The sequence below is a fragment of the Brachyhypopomus gauderio genome, chromosome 10, assembly GCF_052324685.1.
Source record: "Brachyhypopomus gauderio isolate BG-103 chromosome 10, BGAUD_0.2, whole genome shotgun sequence".
Lineage (NCBI taxonomy): Eukaryota > Metazoa > Chordata > Actinopteri > Gymnotiformes > Hypopomidae > Brachyhypopomus > Brachyhypopomus gauderio.
In genome coordinates this window covers 20,336,738-20,346,015 of record NC_135220.1, presented here as the reverse complement: position 1 = coordinate 20,346,015, position 9,278 = coordinate 20,336,738, and the positions used below count along the sequence as shown (strand labels likewise).

The window sequence follows — 9,278 nt, the reverse complement described above, 5'->3', positions numbered from 1 at the left end:
AAACTGTTCCCACAAAGTTGGGAGCATGGAATTGTCCAAAATGTTTTGGTATGCTGAAGTATTCAGAGTTCCTTTAACTGAATGAATAAATGAATGTTCAACTTATATAGCGCCTTTCTAGATACTCAAGGTCGCTTTACAATTTTAACACAGGTACAACTCTTACACTGCCATTCACACACCGGCGAGAAGCGGCAGCCAATTGTGCACAGCGTACACTCTACCAGGATCCACAGCCCCCTGGGGGACTGAATGGGGTGCAGGAAGGTGAGAGAGGACAGACCACCATCCACCACTGGGCATACAAACACATTCATGCACAGACACTCAGACAACTGCTTTTATTGAACATGAAGACACACAGACACACTTTGGGAGAATTTTTGTCAGGGAATCAGGGAGGACCAATTTACCTACCCTCCATGTCTTTGGACTGTGGGAGGAAACCGGAGACCCCGGAGGAAACCCACACAGACACGGGGAGAACATGGAAACTCCACTCAGATAGGGACTTGAACCCAAGACCCCAGTGCTGAGAGGCCAACGTGCTAACCACCAAGCCACTGTGTTGCCCACCGTGTAACTGGAACTAAGGGGCCAAGCCCAACCCCTGAAAAACAACCCTACATCATAATCCCCTCTCAATCACACTTGGCACAGTGCAGTCAGACAAGTACCGTTCACCTGGCAACCGCCAAACCCAGACTCGTCCATCAGATTGCCAGATGGAGAAGCTCCAGAGAATGCACCTCAACTCCACCTCTAGAGTGCTTTACTTCACTGCATCCGACACTGCATGTCTGTAGTGATTGACTCTGCAGAAATTTGGTGACCTCTTCACACTATGTGCTTCACCATCCGCTGACCCCGCTCCGTTGGTTTATGTAGCCTACCACTTCGTGGCTGAGTTGCTGTCATTCCCAAACACTTTCATTTTCTTATAATTCAGCGAGGAAATTTCACGACTGGATTTGTTGCACAGGTGGCATCCTATCAACGTTCCACGCTGGAATTGACTAAGCTCTTGAAAGCAACCCATTCATTCATTAATGTTTGTAAAAACAGTCTGCATGCCTAGGTGTTTAATTTTATACAACTGTGGTCATGGAAGTGATTAGAACACCTGATTCCGATAATTTGGATGGGTGAGTGAATACTTCGGGCAATATAGTGTATATAACAGTGATTGGCGTTATTGCCGGTTATTGCTGGAAAACATGATTCCTCAGAGGAGAACATGGCAATTAGTCATCATGAGCTAAAAATAAATACAGGGTAGTACGGAGAATGATGTCACCAAAGATTAAGCAGAAGTGCTCTTGATCTTTAACAGGTCTGCCAGCATGCTGTCTCTGCTGCAGTACGGTAAAGTATCAAGACAATCCATTCCCCATAATTGAAGCTTGACATGCATCGATTTAGCATTGATTTTGTGTTATTGTTCTTTAATATTTGCATTTACATTGTAATAAGAAATACAATTTAGAATGTTGCAACAGCAGTTAAATAACAAAAAATGTTATTTTTACAGGTGTTATGATAACAGATGACTGCTAACATGACTTCAATTCTGTCTGAGTCATCAATGAATGAAACATTTTTTCACTCAACATTTTACATTAGAGGACTTTACAACATTCCTCATGCAAAGTACTACTATGTGTTTCTAAGCTTTGTGTACGCTGTGACAGTTTTAGGGAATTCTTTTATAATGGGAACCATCTACCTGGCACGCAGCTTACACACTGCAAAGTATGTAGCTGTCTTCAACTTGGCCTTCTCTGATCTGTGTGGAAGCTCTACTCTCATTCCAAAGCTTCTGGACATGTTTCTGTTTGACCATCAGTACATATCATGGAGCATGTCTGGCAAATATGTTTTTTGTTTTATTCTTTATGACTCTGCAGTCTCTTACTCTGGTTACAATGGCCTATGACAGACTGGTTGCTATGTTTTCCTCTGAGGTATCATGCCATTGTAACCAAAACTGCTATGAGTGTGATCATAGGTGTTATGTGGTTTGTATCTGTAACTATCAATGCTCTTCTTGTATCTCTGATTACCAGACTGTCCTTCTGTCGATCTACTACAGTTAACAGCTATTTCTGTGATGTTGGCCCTCTCTTTACTTTAGCCTGTAATGATACATCTATAAATTCCATAATGGGTTTTGTCTGTACAGCTGCTCGGCTTTACATTCCAATGATACTGATAACTATATCATATATTTGCATTGGTTTTGCATTGCGGAAGATTGCACACGTTCAGCAATCCAAAGCCATGAAAACCTGCACCTCCCATGTTATATTAGTGGCTTTGTTTTATGTACCAGTTTTAAGTGTGTACACCACATCTTTTACTACATCTATAGATTCAAATATCTGGATAATCAATACAGGCCTCACACAAACTCTTCCATCCATGTTAAATCCAATCATATACACTCTAAAGACAGAGGAGGTAATGCAGGCTATTAAAGTACTCTACAAAAGATCCAATGTGAAGTCTCCAAAAAGATAATTAGTTGTGAAGACTTGAACCAACACAAATATTGCACAATAAATTGAAGTGTGGGACAAATTAAAATTGTTCCAGTACAGGCTGAAAAGACCTTGAATTATCATCATTTTTAAATATAATGCTCAGGAAAATTACATATATTTTCCATTAACTAATTGTGTGTACTGTGATTTCTTTTTAGCAATCAAGAGGTTATTAGGTGGAAAATGTACATCCAGCTAATGTACATGTACATCATACATCAAAATGTACATCATACATCAAAATGTACATCATAATTGTTTTAGTAAAATAAATGCGAAATTACAATTAGCATTTATGTTACGTCAGAAAAATTATAATACTGTAGTGATTAATGTGTTTCAGACATTTATTTTAAAAGTTTGATGTCAGTAGATCCAGGGGAAGTCAATACAAGGGCCTTTATGTCCCATGGAATGCCACACCACAGTGGAACAATTTATTACATTGGACTTTTTGAAATATTGTAAAGCATATTTAATATCCTGGTAGCACTGCTTTATTTTTGAAAGTGATTTTATACATTTAAATTCCTTATATACACATCTGTGGTTATATCTTAGAATAAAATTCCCATGTTTATTTATTTTGCAGTACTCTCTTTCATTATGGTGACTACCCATCATGATATCATACATATTGATTAGCACTTGCACCAATTTGATTTAAAAATTCTGACATGATACAATACATTTTTTGCAGGCTTTAGCCAGAGAGATTAAACAATTCACAAAGATAGTCAGCAAATGTAGACAGTTGATAGCTTCTCTGAAATTATCTGCCACCCCTGTTGAACCTGAAACGTATAAAACAATGGGCTAACTGTCCATGGAAATGTCCTACAAAAGAACCGTTAATCCAAGAACCATTCAAAATTCTTGGGGTCATCCAGACAAAAAGCATTCCCTTTGCTGGGGTATTGGTAGAACATTATTTTATATTACGTTTTAAATGGTTAGATTTGGATTTTGTAATAGGATAGGAAACACTCGAGAAAAAGGGGAATACAACAACAAGAGATTACATTTTTTTCACAGAGCAGCGTACTAGTACATTGTACTAAGAGTAAAGGCCAGGTGTCTTACGCTAGAAGGCTACACTTGCGTAAAGCCAGTGAAGGCGAAGCATCGTCAGATGTAACCGAGGAAGTTCGGTGACGCTGGAGAGACAGATGACCTCCAGGAAAGACTGGCGTGGGTGTATGAGGTTAGCAGCCTCATCCACAGCACTCGCAAGAGGGCACCAGCTCGAGCTACAGAAAGGAACACAAAGCAATACCCCCAGAGTCTCCCGAGAGGGAGGGAGGATGAGAGACTCAGCAGGACGGTCACAACGGTAACAGCCAGGAACGAAGCACGGACAAAGAGATGGCTCACCCAAACAACATTAACAGTGGAGGCATTACAAGTGAAGTGTCATTGTGGAAAGATCTGCAAAAACACAAAAGGGCTTAAGATACATCAAAGCCGAACCAAATGTGGAAAAGAGGAGCCACAGGTGCAGCGCACAGCGGTAGCACCTGGTGAGACGCAGGAGGATTCCAGGCAGGAAGCACCCCACAGTACTGGAGATCTCTCAGCACCTGTGTGTAACTGGCCTTCCCTATATCAGCCCTGGCTCTCTGCGTTGTGTTCTGGTAGTAGTAACAAAGTGACGCAAGTCAGCTGCCCTTGGCATACCGAGGTTTAGTGTCAACTGTAGTGAAATAATAATAAAAAAGAAACATCACAGTCAGGCTCCTCATTCACAAGGAATATGCACCTCTCTCTGCCATATCCAATGCAGACTCTTTTTGACAAAAGTAATGAAGCAAAGTTACACAAACCTCACATTAAATTCATATCAATTAATCAATTAATCATACACAAAACGGAATAACAAATCATACATATATAAACATCAAACATTTTCCCCACCTAAATCATTACATTACTTAAAATCAGTAACCCATAAACAAAAGAAAACATTTACCAACGTGGTATTAGAAATAAAGCGTATACACATACCTGTAGTGAAATAATAATAAAAAAGAAACATCACAGTCAGGCTCCTCATTCACAAGGAATATGCACCTGACAAGAAAAGAAGTCAAGTTTAACCATAAGTCCGCGAAAATGAAATGGCGGAACTAGCCTCTTAGCGCTATAACTACCCTGTGTTTAAGCTAATTTTTCAAGCCCTCAAAACGTACACATACAGGTAAAAATGACACAAAAACTACACAGTACTTCCAACATAACAATTCCTTTAACGTACCTAACTACTGTGGGCAATTAAATCGATGTTGTGAACCCGAAAATGCAAACTATAAATTACACCACACGGAGTACGTACCTCTCTCTGCCGTATCCAATGCAGACTGACGAGAGGCGTAAAAATAAATTAGTGCGTCATCCAACGGTCACCAGAGGTCGTGACACTGCCCAACACAACACTCCCAATATTTGGTGAAATTAATATGCTGCATAGTAAAATAAATTCCATAAACAAAAAAAAATAATCGCTAAAATTTTCCTTCTATTTACATGTCACCTCAAGACCTCAGAAGGGACCCACTAGATGCCCTGGCCCCAGGGAGCCAACTTCACCCTGCGAGGGAACAAATTCAATGGCCCAAAATGAGCAACAACAAAGATTGGGACCAACTAGACCAAGACCTGGACAAAGTGCTAGAAGCAACACTAGCAGGAACGGCTGAGCAGAAAGTCAATACTCTCACAACAATAACCTACAACCTGGCCAAAGAACGGTTTGGAATTGAGGAGAAGAAAGGTAACATCAAAGCCACATACCAGCCAAGCAGAAGGGAAAGGGAAATGCATCGTCTGAGGGGAGAAATCAAGAATCTCACCAAGCTGTTAAAAAGCACCTCTGTTGAGGAAAGGGAAGGCATTAAGGATCTGACAAGTCAACTCTGGGAGCATCTCTGCAGACTCCGAAGAGCAGAAAGTACTCGAAAGAAGAGGAAGGATAAGGAGAACAAAAGATCCCAGTTCACCAAAGACCCCTTCAGATTCACCAGATAACTGCTGGGTGAAGCAAAATCAGGAAGGATGACCAGCCCCGGGGAGGATGTGGAAGCGTTCTTGAGGAACACTCACAATGACGCATCTAGGAACTAGGCCCTGGATGCCAACCCAAGAATTAACAACATAAAACCTCCGGAAAAAGAGCTCAACATCACTGAACCATCTTGGAAGGAAGTCCAAGAGATGGTGAAGAAGGCCAGAACAGGATCTGCCCCTGGCCCAAGTTGTATACCCTACAAGGTGTATAAGAAATGCCCAATGCTCCTGCGGAGGCTGTGGAAGCTGTTCCGGAGGATCTGGAGAAAGGGTACCATTCCATTATGCTGGAAGAAGGCAGAGGGCTGCTATGTACCAAAGGAGGATAACTCCTCAACTATTGACCAATTCAGAACAATCTCACTACTAAGTGTAGAGGGCAAAATCTTCTTTTCTGTACTGGCCAGGAGGATGACCTCATACATGACAGAGAATGGATATATCAACACCGCTATCCAGAAAGGTGGAATCCCAGGCTTCTCAGGATGCCTGGAACATACCGGAGTTCTCAGTCAGATGATCCGTGAAGCTAAAGCCAGTAAAGGCAACTTGACTGTTGTCTGGCTGGATTTGGATTATGGATCAATCCCTCATGCCCTCATCCATGTAGCACTAGACCACTACCACATCCCTCAGCACATCAAGGGAATGATCACCAGCTACTTTGGAGGAATCCAACTACAATTCAAGACAGCCCAATTTACAACACAGTGGCAAAATTTGGAAAAAGGAATCGTGACTGGTTGTACAATCTCCCCCATCCTCTTTCTCATGGGAATGAACCTCCTAATAACAGCTGCGGGAACGGAAGCCAGGGGTCCAAACATGGAATCAGGCATCTGTCAACCCCCAATAAGAGGTTACATGGATGACATTACAGTGACGACCACGACCCATGTAGAGGCGAGGTGGGTGCTAACTGTTCTGGACCACATGGCAATGTGGGCCAAGATGAAGTTTAAGCCAAAAAAATCCAGGAGCATGGTGATCAGGAATGGGAAGGTGACCAGCAGGTTCAATGTGCAAGAGGAAGTGATTCCATCGATAGAGGAGAATCCAATCAAGTGCCTCGGAAAGTGGTTCGATGAATCACTGAAGGACAGGAACAGCATTGCCAGCACAGAAAAGCAGATGGAGGAATGGTTGAGAAGGATTGAGAAATCAGGGCTCCCGGGGAAGTTTAAAGCATGGCTCTATCAACACGGACTGTTACCAAGACTCATGTGGCTGCTGACTGTGTATGAAGTCCCAATGACGTGTGGAAGGAGTGGAGAGGAAGATCAATAAGTACCTCTGGAAGTGGTTGGGAATCTCTCCAAGCTTCACTTCAGTAGGCCTCTATATAAGATCAGGGCAGCTCCAACTCCCACTGTCATCTGTGGTTGAGGAATACAAAGTGGCAAAGTGCAGAGTCGTAATGACATATAGAGACTCTCAGGATGAACAAGTCAGACATGCCGGCATTACTACAAGATCAGGACGTAAGTGGGCAGCTGACGCATCTGTTGCACAAGCTGAGAGCATGCTGAAACTTCGTGACGTCATTGGGGTGCCATGCATAGGAAGACAGGGCCTTGGAACCTCCCATTTCCAACAGTGGAGGAAGGCAGGAACTAGGGACAGAGGGAGCCATGATTCAGGAGGAGGTACGGAATCTGGAGGAGGAAAGACGAAGGTCAAGGGCAGTGGAGCTAGCTTCACAAGGAGCCTGGACCAGATGGGACCTCCCCATGAGGACGATCACCTGGGCAGACCTGTGGAGACTGGAGCCATTCCGCATTTCCTTCCTGCTGAGATCAGTGTATGACACACTCCCAACCCCAACAAACTTGCAAAGGTGGGGCCTGAGAGAGGACCCATTGTGCAAGCTTTGCCAAGAGAGGGGCACCATGGCACACATCCTCTCTGGGTGTAAAACAGCACTAACCCAAGGAAGGTACAGGTGGCACCACGACAAGGTGCTCATGACACTGGCTAACACCTTAGAGCAGGAGAGGAAAAAGAAACGTCAACCACTGTGGAAAATGACAGCAATCCAGTTTGTAAGGGAGGGGGAAAAGCCACCAACCACAGCAATAACAACAATTAGTCTGCTACAGAAGGCCCAAGCATGGGAAATGAAGGCCGACCTTGGAGGAAGGCTGAAGTTCCCCAAGGTTGTTCAGACAACCCTTAGGCCGGATGTGGTACTGTGGTCGGAAGACACAAAAAAGGTCATCCTCATTGAACTTACAGTCCCATGGGAGGAGGGGTGTGAACATGCCTCTGAAAGAAAGAGAGCCAAATACCAAGACCTTCTGCATGATTGCAGGGAGAAGGGATGGCAGGCATGGCATTTCCCAGTCGAGGTCGGCTGTAGAGGATTCCCGGCAAAGTCAGTATGGAAAATGCTTACAGCCATTGGAATGACAGGAAAGGAGAGAAAGGCAGCAGCTTGCAGGATGGGGGAGGCAGCACAAAGGGCCTCTTGCTGGTTATGGAGTAGGAGAGAGGAGCTGGGCTGGAAGCCAGGAGGAGGAGATGGGCAGTGACTTGGCCACCACTGCCGGCCCGCCATCGGGAGGGTGTTGTGGATAAGGGATGAAACGCCCAGTGAACGATGGGTACCACCTGATGACATCAAATCCTCCTGGCCAAGGCTACACTCGCGTAAAGCGAGTGAAGGTGAAGCATCGTCAGATGTATTTGTAATATAGTGAGCTTATGGATCTTCTTATAGTTTTTCCAGCCCTGGGTCAAAACAGGGAGGCTGATTCCGGGATGTCTCAAAGGGTCAGGCAACAGGTTTGACCAATAAGAATTCATATTTTTTGATAGGCAGATGCAGCTGTATTGTACCATAACATTAGGAAATTGTACAGGTGGCCATTTAGAGCGCGGCATGGCTGAGGTAAGAATGACCAGGGAACAACAAGGGAAAAACACATGCCTACACAAAATAACAAGGACTAATGAGGACAGGTGGAATCAGTGAGGGGTGGAGAAGAAAATAAGGGGCAGAAATACTGAAACCAAAACATAGAAAAACATGGAAGCCATCAAGCAAGCTGCTCATCTAAATTGGCTAGCTAAATTAGCTACTCAGCTAGCTCAGTGTTTCTCAACCTTTTTTCAGTTGTGGCACCCTTTATATGCATGCAAAATTTTAAGGCACCCCAGTGTACAATGGGGGGGGGGGCTTGGTGAATGTAAGTTGTCGACGGGGGGGGGGGGCGTAAAATGGACGCAAATTAAGTATTATATTGCGATCTATCGATCGCCGGTGGTTGGTGCCAGAGCGAACTAGTAACTCATTGAATCATAGATGTGGATCAGAGGTAATTAACTAATGCCCGGTTCACACTACACGATTTTAGGCTGGTTTTTCAGTGGCTGACAGTCGCAGACTGTTTTTTGTAGATCGCCAACAGAAATTGTGGTCGGATAGTGTGAACTGCTGAAAGACACAGAAATTGTGGTCGTGTAGAGTGAACTGCTGAAAGACACTCACCGACACACGACCGGCAGATATCTAGCATGTTTAATATCTAGCCCAGTCAGCGACTGAGTCAACAGCAGCGTCTAGCTACAGTCTATAGCCTACTTGGATACTGCTTCATGTGCAGTAAACTGAATTTTTGATAGTTTAACCATATGCTGCATTCGGTATCTGTGGCGGCCATTTTGAGACAT

At 43.7% G+C, this 9,278-nt stretch overlaps 1 pseudogene; it reads left to right on the top strand.

The window, feature by feature from the left end:
• Nucleotides 1-1,585: 1,585 nt before the first annotated feature.
• LOC143526199 (olfactory receptor 1E16-like) lies at nucleotides 1,586-5,567 on the top strand (annotated as a pseudogene).
• Nucleotides 5,568-9,278: the final 3,711 nt, after the last annotated feature.